The sequence below is a fragment of the Buteo buteo genome, chromosome 11 (genome assembly GCF_964188355.1).
Source record: "Buteo buteo chromosome 11, bButBut1.hap1.1, whole genome shotgun sequence".
Classification (NCBI taxonomy): domain Eukaryota; kingdom Metazoa; phylum Chordata; class Aves; order Accipitriformes; family Accipitridae; genus Buteo; species Buteo buteo.
Genome location: NC_134181.1, coordinates 11738943 through 11754988, shown reverse-complemented (window position 1 = coordinate 11754988; position 16046 = coordinate 11738943). Strand labels below are relative to the sequence as shown.

The window sequence follows — 16046 nt, the reverse complement described above, 5'->3', positions numbered from 1 at the left end:
TCCCTTGTGTTAATGGGCTGTGTAAAACACAAGTCCTCTAATACACGTACTAAAACAGCATTACAAAATACTGTTGGTTGACTAGAGACAGAGTGCCAGGATACATTAGATTTCTATTATTTTGGTATAGGATACAATTTTGTTTGACAAACTGCTGGGGGGAGGAGGGAGGAAGAAAGCAGCTCTTTTGTTAGTAACACAGTACTGTCTTAATTAGTTCACCATGGCTTTGAGTCATCATCAACAGCGCGGTTGCAGAGTCAAGACAACTAGGGCTAAGGTACAGTAGAAGAATATTTTCCTTGTTCAATTTTGGCATGATTAAACAAATAAAGGCCAAAACCCCATCAAGTTCCATTTGCTGTAATCCAGTTAAACATGCAGCTCTAGGGTCTTGTGAATATGAATGCCATATCATAATTACATTAGCACTTTTACTGAAAGAACTGAGGCTTCAAAGGCTGAAATAAAATCATCCTGTGGGAGTGCTTAAATAAAATTCGGTTGTCTTATATGGCTCCAATATAAAGGTCGGAAACAAAACGAAGAGGAAGTGGCTGCTCCGTCTTGCACACCGTCCACACAGAAACCGATGCACTTTTATGCTCCCATTAACATTGACTGGGAATGAGCTCAGCTTCTACGTTAGTTAACAGGCAGTGTCCTCTTCCCCATCAGATTACTCGGAGATCAAACTTATTAGCCTGTTGCATGCATGCAGCCAGAGAAGCACCTTCCATGCCCGAGCAAGACCACAAGACAGAGGTGTGCAGCACAATACGCTGGACAAAATCTCGGTTGCTGTTTCCTCACAAAAGCCAACAGTGCCCAAGCGAGTGAAGCTTACTCATAAAATGTGTGCAGTCTTCCTGTTCAAAATATGCTATTTTTGTGTTTTCCCTCCGTCAGAAAGGAATTTAGATTCTTCCTTCAGTAAGAATTAATACAACTATAACCAGTTGTTCTTTGACAACTGTGTTCAACATAATTATATTTTACAAGACTTTATCTTTTTATCTTTTTGAACATGGATTGTATTGCAATTTTCACTTTTCTAGATTCATCTATGTTTCACAGCTTTCTCACAATAGGGTCCAATCTATTGCATGATATATTGAAATCATTACAATCTATTGCATCGATATTACGGATATCAAACTGGAAGCATTACTGAATCACAGTTGCTTTCCTCTCTATTTTGTAGTTGTGGGAATACAGAATTTCTGTGTGTAACTCCCAGTTCGGCTTCTGCACTTTGCAATCAACTCTAACCGCTCTAAAAATCTTTAATATTCTTTCTGGGGGACACTAGATGTTCTCTTGAGAAGTCTCCCATGATTTCTTAGCTGAGTCTACAAGTCTTCTATTTTCATCTCCATGACTGCAAAAGCTACATGTAACGTCTCACCCTGGTCAACTATTTGAAGCCTCATCCTCTCTTGATACAAACGAAGATAGAACTCTGTTGCTGGAAGAGAAAACACAACTATAACCCAGATGCTCTGAACCAACTTAAGATGAGGTACCTGTTGTTTGCAGTACAGCTTCCCTCTATAGCTGTGCTGGTACTATTTGTCTCAATCCAAACCCGCAGACTCCACTTTGGAGTGGAGAAGCACCTTTAACAAACTAAGGAAGAGATACATCTAACAAGAGATAAAGATTAAACTGATCAGAAATAAACCCACCAAAACCACACATACATTTGTCTGCAGAAGTTTAACAGAGCAAATGAATGAGTCTACTGCCCTAACTGAAAAGATTGCTGTGGTTGTAAATCCTGAGTATTTCTGGGCACTGAGCAAATCCATCAGAGCCCCTTCTTCCCTCGCCTCTACTTTTTTCTCTCATTGAGAAAAAGCATGACTATTTCCCCTCTCCTCCTCCCGCCCAGGCTCTGCGTTCTCCATCTGTTTTGGTTTTTATTCATCTTATCTGTTTCATTAGAGACTGAGGACAACAAAAAGCTCCACTGCGAAATAAATAATGAGGCTGGATGGAAAATCTGCAGCTTTGGGCTCTCTCTTGGAACAAGGGCAGTGCTTTGGACAGAGCCCAACAAAACAACTCTGGACCACTCTTTTATCATCTAGCCAGTGCCATCAGTTTTGCTAGAGATGGGAAGTACTTCAGCTCCAGCTCTCTCTTGCATGCTGCAGAAGCTGCAGATAGCACTGGGACAGCTCTGGCTGGAGGGTAATTAAGCCACTGCTGGAGGCACCCCGCTAAATAGTACAAATCTTGTTTTACCAGTAAATAGGTGTTCAAATAGTTCTAATTTATATATATATAAAAAAGTGTTATAGATAGATTGCATTTTCTATTCTATTGTCTGGCTTCACATTTTATTCTACTATGACTCCAGTGTGGTAGTATTTTACACTATCAGACCACTCCCCTCCAAACCACTTAACCTACAAGCATTGTATAATACAGTCACACATACACAGACTATTACTAGACTAAATATGAGGATATTTTTGAGCTGACTAGAGACAGTGAACTAAGTGGAGTGACCTTACTGGTCTTCACTTAAAAAAAATGGTGATATCCTTGTCTTGTTTGATATGAGCCGATTCCCATCATGCTAGGAATAAACTTTAATAATAAGGTACAAACAGTTTTTTCCTCCTTTTTTTAAACGGGCAATTCAACAAAGAGAGAGGATCTAAATGCAAATCTTCAAGCATTTTCTAGTACCCTTATTATCTTAAAAACATTAACTTTGTTAAGAGAAAGAACTACTTTACAGCAATAAGGCAATTACTTAAAAGTACAGAATGCAATCTATGGAAGAAAGGAAGCATCCTAATTCAAGAAAGATCTCTTAGTCCATTTTATATATAAAGTATATTCATATGCTGTACACATTTCATATACCATACACAGAAATACAGAACTCTTCAAATTTATTTTAAACCTAAAATTGTATTAGGTTTATCTGGGCAATTGGAATCTTTATAATACAATGGCCTGTGCAAACCCAGCTGTCTCTGGGACTGGCTGCCATGTCTGCACTCAACTGTCATTTAAGTTAACTAGTAAGAATACTTGAAGAACTTTTGCTCTTCAAGTATTCTACTTGAATCCTACACCTCAAATTCTACTAATCTAATTTTCCTACATACATACTGAACTCCCAATAATGGCAAAAAGCAGAGAAGGGAGGAAAAATTAAATATCATGGCTACCTTGACTAGGAAAGCCATGAACAGAATTTTCTGTTACTCTCACATGATGTGCTATTCAACAATCTGTACGTGCCAGAAGGACTTGCAGTAAGGATATGTGAATCTCTGTGTTAAAGCACAGAGATATCTGTATTCCATTCAGATGTCTGTGTGCACATCTATGTGTGGATAGCTTTAGCATGTTAAAACAAAGAAAACTATAATTAAGAAACCTCTGTGCCAGCAGCCAGGGAACGTTCTGCCCAACAGGACAGCATTTTCAGACGTGAAGAAAAAACGCTAAACAATGCTGAATGAACAACATTTTGTACAAAGAATCCTTAATTCATGGAGGTTACTTGATGTTCAGGCACTTCAGTTTTTTGGATTAATGGTGGCGTGGTGGAGAGCTCGGTCACCCACCACAAGCTGATGCAGCAGAGGTAAAACATGATAGCATTCTTGTAGTGAGAAGAAGCGGTTAAAAAAACAACTAAAACCCACAACAAAACAACTTCCACACAAGTGGCTCTAACATCAGTTATGTGAGTTACTGCAACGGCTGGCTGTTTTGCAACACCAGCCTGCACTAAGCTCCCACCACCAATCACCTACTAAGAAGTGTTACTCGTGTATTATTCAGGACTATTATTTTTAAGCTTTGGTGAAGTTTATCATGGTTGCAGACATGCTTTTTGTGTAAAAAGGTTAGTTCCATTATTATCTTTAAGCCAATTTATAAACCAATTATAGTCCACTGACAGATGAGGTTTAGAAAGCTAGATTGGAGGGTCCTTGGACTTTGACAGCTTGTACCAAAATGAGTCTGCACTCAGGAAAATCTGCTGATGATGTGTCTGCTCCATTCTTAATTCTCTGCCAAATGAGATACTGGGTAATACAGGTCACCGAACCAGCGATTGGCTCCCTAGGAAAGCTCAGTTACCAAGGCTCATTAGGTTGCGATTCGTTACTTGCCATGCAGCATGTGCTTGGGCGAGAGGCCAGGACAAAAAGCACCTTTTACAGCAACCGAAGCATTTGAGATCCCTTGAGATACGGAGTGAATGAACTACACAGCAACGACCAGACAGTGCATGTGTCTGATAACGAAATGTGACAGATCACGGATTAATTAAACAACATATAACTATGGAGCCCATTAGTTTTCAGATACCAGGCAAACAGTATAGCAGAGATCTGCAGACGTGTGAGGTATTGTGTGTAAAAATGGCAAACTTAATACATTAGGTTTAGTAAAAGGGTTTTTTTTTAAATTTACTCCCACCAACCTAAATGTTATCTGATGTTCTTAGATACTACTGTGACAGAAAAGAAAGAGATAAATTGAGTATTTTTTTACTTCCTTGAAAATATTTCTTCTCTAATTACCTGTTTGCCAAATCCACCAAATTTCAGATAAACCACCATGTTTTAGGGACGCAAACACATTATATAATGATCTCTGCACTAATCTGTGACCTCTTTGATCACACCCTTGACAGGGAAGATTTTTGTTCAAACCCCCCCCCCCCCCCAAAAACCCCAAACCAAAAAACCCCTAAAGAAATGCTTCTAGTGAAACCAGAAATCAAAAGCATCTCTACCTTTTAATGAACATACCATAACTTTTTAAACAGTAGCATTAAAAAGATCAATTGTTATAACACGTCATACTATAAACTGTTCCTCAGTTGCTGTTAACTCACTGGTATTTTCATTCCAGTGATTATTTTCTGATGTTTTATTAGAAGCTATTCAAGAACATAAAGTAGAAACAGCATACAAAAGTAATTTAGAATTACTGCATGGTATTTAGCCACTTTGGTCAGAAAGTGCTCTGAAAAGGCCTAACAGGATTTTTTTGGCTGCTACTTAGGGTACTTTGCGGTTGTAATGTGACAATGATTAAACCACAAATGATTTAGCAGGGTTTTTTTGTTGTTGTAGGGTGGGGTTTTTTTGCCAGCACAGATGTCACAATCTTACAAAAAAAAATGAGTATGGCAAGGTTGTAGTAACTTCTCCCCAAATTGTGCTAAGGTTAAGTTACATTTCGTTTCTGAGTGTCCACAGACAAGGGCAAAAGGCCCGATGTCCTCTGGCAGTGCCACTGAAATGCAGACATAACACGCAATCCCTGTCCAGCCAGCAACCCACTGGAACAGACTAAAATCTGCCAACACGCAGTGACCATATCAGCCATAAAACAATAGGTCCTTAAAAATTCCAATCTAACCCAGCTTAAAAATCCAAACCAAAACATCATTTAAATACTAAAACCAATTATTTCTTTCCTCTTCACTTGGGTGCTAGAGAAGAATCTGTTGTATTTCTGATTTTCACGCTTTCTTTTTGGCCCACTAGATGAAATACTCAGTAGTAGCTCAGTTTTCGAGCTTGGTTTCTTGCAGCACCAGTTAAGGCAACTCTGCAACAGGGCGCGGAATCAGAGTGAGAAACCAAAATGCTGTACTCAAACATTGACAATGTTTGGGCAACAGTTAAGCTGTTCAAAGCTTCATATACTGTGTAGATAACTACCTGTAAGACTCACAGAGTCAGCATTAGATGGCTATATGGATGCCTAATTCAGGGATGTAATTTTAGGCTATATTCTACAGCGGTTCCATGGCTCCAACTGAGTGCTGTATGAAGAGAAGAGCCTGTTAACTTTCCCATCCTAAAAAAGTGATGGGAGCTATATTGAATTTGCTGCTGTGTCATACCTGCAAATACCTGCAGTACTGACGGCAGGGATAACTAGACTTCAGCCTGCTCTGTGCTGTGAGTTCCAGTGCCACAGCTCCAAACTAGGATGGACTCCTTCAAAAACCATCCCTCGATTCCCCAGTAAGATGCACCTGCCTGACAGGAGCAGGATGACTCCCCATCGCCTCCGAAATTCAGACCTCTTCTTCAAAAGCCTGAAAAGCATTGTGCTATTCAGTTGTACTGTGGTATTTCTTTTGCATCACTATGATGGAAGTTTTAAGTGGTAAACCCATCCTCCTCATTATAAACCCTGCACATGTTGATCTATAACACATCAGAGGCAACACCAAGATAAAGTCTGCCATGCTGAAACCTTAGGAAAAGCAATTCGAACAGATGCAGACGTGGAGCAAGAGGAGGGATTTTTTCCATGTTTGGAAAGATGCAGCACTGGGATTGAGCAGCACCAGCAGACACTATGGATTTTACTGCATGTTCCTTCCAAATAGGTGTACGTTCAAAAGAAGAGAAAAAAGATTGGGGGAAGGAGGGAAGCGCTTGGAGGGAGTGATAGCAGTGTGGAAACTTATCAATCTTTGAAGCTTAGAAAAGACTCTGTTTAGATAAGATTCAGGGCAAACAGCATAATCTATGTCTAGCAGGTTTGTACTCTGACAGCTACAGCTGATGCAGTGTCAAGATCGAAGAACTCAACGAACTTTGTACTTCAACTCAAATTACAATGTATATGAGTGCATTTCCTGAATACTGAACTGGGAGAAAAATCAGTGCACCAGTGCACATTAGACCACGTAAAAACAGCTTATTCACCCCAAGGTCACTGTTAAAATCAGAATTGTACAATGTTACAATATTATAACCTGTTACAATTAGGAAAAAATTTTCTTTTTTAAAAAAAAATAGCCTTAAACCAAAACCCATTCACTAGAGGAAGGCTAAAAAACCTGCAGCCAATTTAGGCTCTAAGTCCGTAAACACTTCTACATGTATTTGCTTTGTATAAGCAGCACCTTTGAAGAACCACTGAAAGTAGTAGAAAAACCCACGTGCGCAGTCGGGCTCGAAAGCTGCAGCTTTGCCCCTGAACCACGGCAGCTCCTGCAGACACTGCCCCAGAAGGGCTGCTCAGAGACCTCCACATGAGAGGGACTTCAGGGCAGAAAGGCCCAACTGTTTTAAAGTGCCTGGTTTTGTACACTTGGAAATAACTCAGCTTTATTTTAGTCTTCCTAACATTGCAGTGGTCACTGTATGCATGGGTCAGCTCCTGTGCGTTAGTCACAAGCAGGGAAGAGCAGCTCCCAGAAGGTTTGCAGTCAGACTCACAGTCTGAAATCTTGCATTTCAACAGATTGCTGCTTGCACAGTGGGACTGGAGGATCTGCTGAATTTAACAGAAAATACTGCCTTTTTCCTTCACCTCTTGCCATAGGTTACTGCTATTCTGGGCAAGGTTAAGTTACGTGTCCAACAATGAAAGCTCCAGTAATCAATGACACCATTTTTATTTAATAATATCTTGCAAGAATCAAGAATTGCAACTTGATTGTCAGTATTGTCTGTGCATCCTTTAGTTCCTTCAGCTTTTATTTCCTAAGTGGTGGCTGATGCTTTAACCATTTATACTGACAAAACTGGAATTAACTTAGAACAGAAAGCTATCCTATGTTTTCTGGGTCAATCTTAGAGTTAGTATTCAAAAGGAAACTCATTTATGAACATTAATGCTAGCAAAAACCACTGCCAGCTCCATTCGGTAGAGGAGAGAGCAGACTACAAACAGCTTTTTAAAACATATATTGACAAGATTTACTTTGCAATCTGTCTTTAACACAATAACACATTCTTAACTGCAAGGGGGAAAAAGTAATACTGCAACGTCATACAGCAGGATTTGTGAATATCAAGTACAACATGCCCCGAAAGCAGTTGTTCTTCAGAGGAATTGGTATAAAATCTTCAACTTCTGTCATTAATATCTTATTTCTGAGAATAATTGTTTTGCTTCAGATATTACAGCAGATTAATAATGATCAGCAGCACTTTGCCTAAAATATGTCAATCTGAATGGGAATAATTCATATGGGTATTTTGAAATTATACAAACTGTAAAATAGATTGTACTCCCACACCCTTCCCTGTTGTGCTCTTGTCAAAAGGTCCAGTTTACAAACCAATTTCTTTCCAAAAATTCATCAAAATTAGCTAGTGTTTTTATACAGCACAACAGACAAGCGTGCCCACATGGTGTTCTACTAAGTACAACTCTGAACTAAATAAAAAAAACCCAAACCAAAAAAACCTTGAATGACTTGCATGCAAAAAACGCCCGCTGCACGTGAATGAGAACCTTGTACTTAACTTGGAAGGAATAAATATTAATAACATTTCCAATTATTTTCTTTAGGCATAATAAATTTCAATCCTAGTTGAATACAGTGACAATTGCCCTAAAGCAGTATTCAAAATAGTAGCAAACAAAAATAAATCTGAATTCTAAAGAAGTTACAGAACTGTCATGGACAAAAGTAGTAATCTGTGAAGTTGCAAATTTTGAATTTGCATATGTTCCTAAGCACAACTCTGCTCAACTTAGTAAGAGAATCAACTGCCAGTAATATGATCTATGTCAAATACCCTAGCTATTAGTTTCCAATTAAACAGTTCTTTAATTATTTGGGTTATTCTAATCCCTGGTCTTAGTACTATCCTACTTGAGCTAAATTCTCCACTATTCTTTTTTCGTTAGAGACATGTTATTAGAACATAGATCAGGGAATCATACTGCTACTTTGAATTAAAATCACAGCATTTTCTGTTGTATAAAACAGGTTATTTATGAAACCAGTACTTGTTCACTGAACCTACCTTCTCCTGACAGTCTCACTGAAAGAACCATGCCTCAATATTTAGATACCGAAATGTTTTCAGGAATACACACCATCCAAAGTTTACGTTCTGCTGTACAAAAATACAGACCATTCACCCTCTAAAGTCCCTGGGCTTATGTCTACCTTCATGAGCTTTACTACTTGAATCCTTTAGCAGCAGGCAAACACGGTGGAGGCAAAACACTGGAAAATAAAGCTGCTGCTTTGGTTTGTCCTAACTGACAACATTCCTTGGAAGGATGTACATGTTCCTCAACATGAAACTAGCTGAGGTGGGCCCCTCCATTGCAAAGTGGTTAGGAAGCTACACCAATGAACAAAAATTGAAGAAATCAGGAGAAAGGCACAAAAAGCAGGCATAGGGTTTCACACAGCAGCTCAACACTTGTGCAGTTCCAGCTGCCCAGAAGACAAAGATCAAGACCAGGTGGGATTACCTTTGTTTAGCATCCTGCACCTACAAATACACAAGGCCTCCTTTGGTCCTCTGCCACCAAGGGGAAACCAGAAAGAGGAGAGGCCAACACTCAAACCCTAGGCACGACTGCAGCAGCAACCTAAATACTAACATGCTGAGCCTGGTTTTAAGGCCGTGCATAGCAGGTGGCACACCATGGAGTTGTCACACTTCATCCTAGTGAACTCCGAAGGACCTTTTCTCCTGGTCTTTAAAGGAAGGCCTCAGAGTTAGACCTACAGAAGGGTCTAATACTTTTCTCTGAATTGTTCTGTACCTTGGACAGTTTGGCCCTAAATGTACTGAACACGAGAAAAAAAATGAGAGTGGAAGGGTTACTGCTAACTTGACAGAAACACCTTCAGACACCTATTCTCAACTGCAAAATGCAAGACTTGACCTGGTGAGGCAGCTGGAGCAGGGACAGAGGAGGGACCGTCAGCTACAGAGAACTTTCTGTGGTTCAAGCCATACAGCTGCTCGCCTGCGCTCACTGCCTGTTTGCTCCAACCCTCTCCGCTTCGCCTCTTTACCTCAAAAGACCTTAGTCTTTTAGGAACTACTTACTTCTTTGCATTTATTCAGCACCTACAGCAAAAGGGGACCCATTCTTGGTAGGCTCTAGGAAGCAGCTGATATCTTAATGATCAATTAAAGGATGTTTTATTTGCTTGGCACCTGGGCTTACTTCTTTGCCTGAAACATTTTTGACTGTACTTTGTTTTGAAGTGTACCTGACTGTACTTTTTGCTCAAAGATTATACGGCAATCCTGGCATCAATGAAATCTGCAATGGCTGATCTTTGATCCTGGAAGAAAGGATTTAAGAACTTAAAGACCCTATGTCTTTATGGGAAACTTGACTTCTGGGAAAGCTATAAACAGGCAAGGAATCTTCCAGCCCTAATATGGAGAAACCTCCATCTTCCATTATCAGAGATGTTAGTCCTGGGATGGAGATTTGTTTCAAGATGTTCCTCAACAGCATTTATCAGAAAAGCAATGCCTGAAAGCCAGAGGCAACATGATACTCACTCTCTTGGATAGTAAAATGCAGGACTCTGGGATATGCAAATACCCCTGAGCATGAGCTCCAACTTGAAAAAATGGAGAGATACAAATCCTATAGGGAGACCCTATAGTAATGTCAGCATCCCAAAGAGGAAAGCTTTCACACTGCACATAAACTGACTTGGTGAACAACAACTTCTGTGCCTATTTGGAACTATTTTTTATTTTTCATTTTATTGAAACAAACAAACATCAATCAGCAAATATTCCCAGCTGCACAGCTAATGTCTGAATGCAATTTCGGTTCAATGGGGACTTTGGATATACAAGCTTTTTAAATCATATAAATGTAGAGATAGGGAATTGATTGGCTGCCAACCTGGCCTTACTCAACTGTTCCTTGGGAGCAGTTTGCTAGACAAAGAGATCTTTTTTTTTAAACTGGAATTTAGGACAATAGACCTTACTGATCGAGGTGTTTTAATTCTTTCTCCCTCTACCCCCAAATACTAATGTGTATAGCTTAGAGATTGAAAAAGGGGGTTTTTGCTCATTTTTTTAAACATACACAAGTTTTGCAGTAGTACCGGGAATGTTAAGCACAAGCTCCCTTCCTTCCCCTTCTCCTGTGACTTTCCACTACTCTACAGAGAAGACAGGGAGGAATGTTCGGACGTCCCAGAGTGCAATTGCAAGGGATGAAAATGGAAAGTATGTGATTGCTCCAACATTTAGCTCATTAATCTTAAAGAGTCTGTTTATGATCTACTGCATTAATCCAAAATAGCTTTAATTGCAAAGCTTAAAGATAAGCGTGCTTCCTTTTTATTTCTTCTCAACACAGTAGCAGATTTAATGTATTTGAGAAACGTCAATGTTTCACAAAATAGAAACTGTATATAGAAACTTTCTATATGTAGAAACGATACTGTCCTCATCAACTAGGAATTAAATTTATAGAACTCTAATTATTCATATTTTTTAAATGCTCAAGATAATAAACCAAAAAATAAACAGCAGAAATCACTTCAGAGGCTGGACATGGTATAAATACACAGTCATTTGCTAAAGAATAAAAAAGAAGCTACTCCACAGTAACTTCCCGAACACTATCAGACTCGTATGTATCACTGACAATAAAGCATCCATACAAGAACAAAGTGATATTCAAAGCTGGGTTAAGCATGAACGCGCTTCACGCAGAAACTGAAGCACATCACTATCTGTTGGCTTGCAAAGTACTACCTCCCCTGTTAAGAGTTAGAGCTGAGCACACAGGCATTGATTCTCATCAACATCTCTTTTTCTTACATCACTGACATTTTCATTTGCACATTTCAAAACACATTTGGAGTCATGGAGTGATTTAGGTTAGCAGGGATGCCAGGAGGGTATCTGGTCCAAACCCTGGCTCAGAGTAGGGCTAACTTCAAAGCTAGATCATGTTCCTTCAACAAGTTGTTTTGTAGAAGTTTCAGAGAGGGACTTTCAGCAAAACCAAATATTTTACATGCTTCTTCAAATAGATTTATATCAATGACAAAAAGCAAACAATACTGGTCTCCCAGGTGTAACTTATGACAAATGATGGTTAATAAAGCTATTACAATGACATTGGATCTAACTCACGCAACTGGGATAAAGAATGGAGTGAGACAGGATTTGGGAACAATGCACATGTACCCTTTCAAGTTCTTCAGATCTTTCCACTATCAACAGACCTGTCAAACCTGCTCACAAAGGGTCTAATCTACCCCTGCAGTTCAGACTTTCAACTGCTACCATGACAGTTGTCCATTGGAGGTACTACAGACATCAGAGTTGAGACCTCACACCCTGCCATTAACCATTACACTATATAGCCTTATGCCTACTGATGTTGTGCTACACCATACTTTCTTTTTCCACCATAGTTTGCTTTGTTAAGCCTGAGCAATTACAGGGATGAGGCAGAGCTACACTAAGAGCAGTATTTTTACGATTACAGCATCAAGGACTCCAGACTTAGGCAATATCAATTGATGCTGTCTGCGCGAGCTTTGCTTGGACCCTCAGTGCTGACGTGTTACGGTCCAGTCCTTCGGTTAAATGACCATCTACTCCTTTAGATGGGATTTCAATAGTAGCAAGGCCTTTTTGATGATGCTGCCTTTTTCAGTCCTACAATAAAACTTTTAAAACCTTTTGGAGATTTTCAATGACACTCACCAGAGGAATATACCCAGTGCTACATTTTGTAATGTAGGCAGCTGGTTAAAAGACAGAAGACCTGATGCAAGCAAAACTGTGATATCCATTCATGCATTACTACAGACAGGAGAATTCACATGGAGGAGAGCTTCAGAAGTACCTCAGCCCAGTAGAAAAGCTTCCACCAGACCAACCAAAGCTTCCTACCAACCACATGATGCAAATCCACAGGAAGCCCCAAGTTCATTTAGTTCTAGGGCTACCTTATTTCCAGAAGACTCTAGCTCCAAGGCAAGCACAGCTCCTGCTAGACCACTGAGAATACCTGTTCCTCATATGACTCCTCTTCCATCTGATGAAAAAGCTGGAGGTGTGCAGGAAGAGAAACAAGAGACTTCACAAAAAAAGCAAGCATGGCAAATGCACCTGAATGTTGCCACTGGGAATTAGCAACCATTCTTGCCTCAGACTCGCAGCAGGATGCTAGGCAACTTGCTTCAAACACAATTTTTAATTTTTATTTATTTATTTTACATTTGTTCATTAATAATTTTCTTTCATTTTACCAGTGTCTGGCTTGACAACCTGGAGTCTGATTTGCAGAAAGGCTGGGCACTCACAGCTGTAACAGAGGTCAAAACAGCTGGGATTTGAGCAAGAGCAATGTTCGACTCCCTTAAAAAAAAATCTCAAGTCTGATGAAATTCAATCTTGATCTTGGAATCCCAAATGAGTCAATAGCTTTTACACTAGCTTCTCCGGCCTGCCTGCCACTGCATGCAGAAGGGGAACTGCTGCACACTTTCACATCACTAAGATGAAGTGCAAGTGAACTTACTGCCTGTCAAGCACCTGTGTAGTATTATGATGAGCACTCAGAGAAAAACTGGTGAGGACGTTGATAATTCTGGATTCAGAGCAGGTTTTGAACAGTAGGCAATAAACAGCTTTGGGCCATGCATGGAACAAAAGGTTAAAACAAATTACTGAATAGCTGCTCATTAGCTCAGATCTTTCTGTTACATGCATTGCGTGAAGATAGCAGAGGGAGAAACAATGGATGTATCTACAAGATTTTAATTCCAATCATCCTTGGAGGTGAAATCTCTCAGTTGTCCCCACTTACTGTGTTTTGGTTTACACAGTGGAGTTTTGAAGTGCACGAGCTGAATTCATTTCAGATGAAAGTAAACAGGGAGATGTGCTCCACGAGTGCACCTAACGTGCCTCAACCAATTCAGTAAATCTAATGAGATTAAAAAACAATGCAGAAGTGACACAAATTAGCACACTAACTTCTGGAATACTCTAAGTCTGGGACACTTGGCTTTACAAGTTCACTCTTTTTTAACAGTTCTTTTTATGTAGAATATCTATGCGAAGACAAATTGCTTCTCAAATCACTGTTCTGAGTAAGAAGTAGATTATGCCTCAGCCACCAAAGTGAATGGAAGTGTCAATATTCTGCACATCCGCCCCTGTATTTTAGTTCTGTGGAAGAATAAATTTAACCCAGATGGACTTGACCACATTAAGAATATCCCCTAAGCAGAAATGCAACATTCCTCTCTGACATTTTGGATCATGAGCCTGACTTTGTAGGAAAGAGACAATTATCCTACTGCCACACAAGCATGCCTTTTTGACTCTTTCACTTCAGCGACAAGCATCGCTGTCTTCATAGGAGATCCATGTTCAGTAGTTTCAAAATTGCTGCTTATGCAAGACTGAATATGTCTTTCTCTCCTTTTATTTTAAGCAGATTTGGTTTGTGGCAGGAGTTGTGATGACTGCACTGAATTTGGGCTATAATCCCACAGAGAGTGTTTCTTAACTTTCAGAATATATTATTTGGCACACAGAAGGAATTCTGTTCTTTCAGTTGGAAGGTAGGGAGACCCATACATGTGATTTCAGCTGTTTGCATGTTTGGACCATGCACAGGATGTAGTCACATGAATGCTTTCTATAATAAAATACAATGTTTTGGAGTATTTTAAAAATTATGACAACCATTTGTATATAGAACTAGAAACAAAATGTATTAGGAGGTCTATTATCTCTCAGAAAGTAACTTTACTTGAGAGTCAATTAGGTTCATATGAGAGCCAAACTGAAAAAAGAAATGCAAATCTCTGAACTACACACATCTATATAAAATGTTTTAAGGTTGCTAGCAAATGTGTGTCCTTCCATAAACACAGTTATGTAACCCAGTATTTGGTTAGTGACTCTCCCTAAAGCACTTGCTCCCTATCTTGCAATGAGAAAGACTCTGGGAATCATTAACCTTCTGAAGACAACAACTAGATGTCCCCTGTGACCCTCTGCCACAAGGCATAATTAAGGCCCCAATTCTGCAGCTGGAGAGAAATGCTATTTTCTACAGTTGCTGACTCTGCTGCCTACACTCCTTCTACGCAGCCTGCCCCATGAATGGTTACTGCCATGTGAGCCAAGTCACTTGACTGTCTTTGATCTTAGGAACCCTGGGAAATGAAGACAAACAAACATAATAGCAAAATGAACAAGGGCTCCATAATTCAGAAAATCTGACTAAAACATGATGGGGCTGGGTTTTACATCTAGTGCCTCTAAACCCGCAAGCTTTTCTGCCTCCTTTTTCGGAGATCTAAACTATTAACTTTCCGTCAGACAGGGAGAAGAGACACTTGAGAGCTGAATTCACATCATCCCTTCCTGCTCCCCTCTGTGACAGTACCCGGCTCCCCCAGGAGCAGATCCTGGTGCTTTAGTCAATGAGCTAACAAATTAGGTTTGTTCAACGAGACGAAGGAGGCTGCAGCCTCTCCCACAGAAACGGCTTTCTCTGGGCAGCAGTAACAATACATTCAGTTTGCATCAACCCCTTTGAGGGGCTCTGGGGTTTCTCAGCAGCCTGAGAAGTATGTGACACTAACCATGCTATGAAGGTCAGTGTTTCTATTTCTTCTTTTTCTACAGCAGAATATTAGCCTTCCAGGAGATCCAATGCCACTTTCAACTAGCCATCCAACAGTACACGACATGGCAGTTTGTCTGTCTGTCTCAGTGTTCAATTAAAACAGCTACACAAAACATTTTAAAGGAATTTGGTGGAAGGTACAAAGCAGATACGTTTCTTTCAAAGGATTTATGAAAGCCTTTTACAGAAATGTCTTATCTCCTATGTTCCCTTTAGTAAGAAAACAAAAGAACTAAGTAACTATTTGAATAACATCTGATTTTTAAAGTTATTTAAAGTTGTATACAAAACAGGATGTCTCTCTAATCCAACTCAACATTTCAGTTTGAACTGTCTTTAGAACACTGTAAATTCATTTCAGACATTGTAAGTACTTTTCTGCCAACTACCGATTTTAAGTGTTTCATACCCATTTCACTAGTAAACAGTCTTTGGCCTTTGGTGTGTTTTTGAGAGCTCATCAGAGGAAAATATAATAATATTGTCAGATTTTTTGCATCAGTGGACAGATGGGTTAAAAGGTGCAAAAGAACTAGGGTACAAGCCATACAGACCTAAAAAGCAGACTCTTCCAGATGGTGAAAATTTTTGCACATTGCAGGAGTCTACCCAGATCTGTAATCCAA

At 39.7% G+C, this 16046-nt stretch overlaps 1 protein-coding gene across 4 annotated transcripts in view; it reads right to left on the bottom strand.

Annotated features, from left to right (window-relative positions):
• Nucleotides 1-16046, bottom strand: part of PEPD (peptidase D) — a 143468-nt gene that overhangs the window by 20875 nt on the left and 106547 nt on the right. The gene's annotated exons all lie outside the window — the stretch shown is intronic.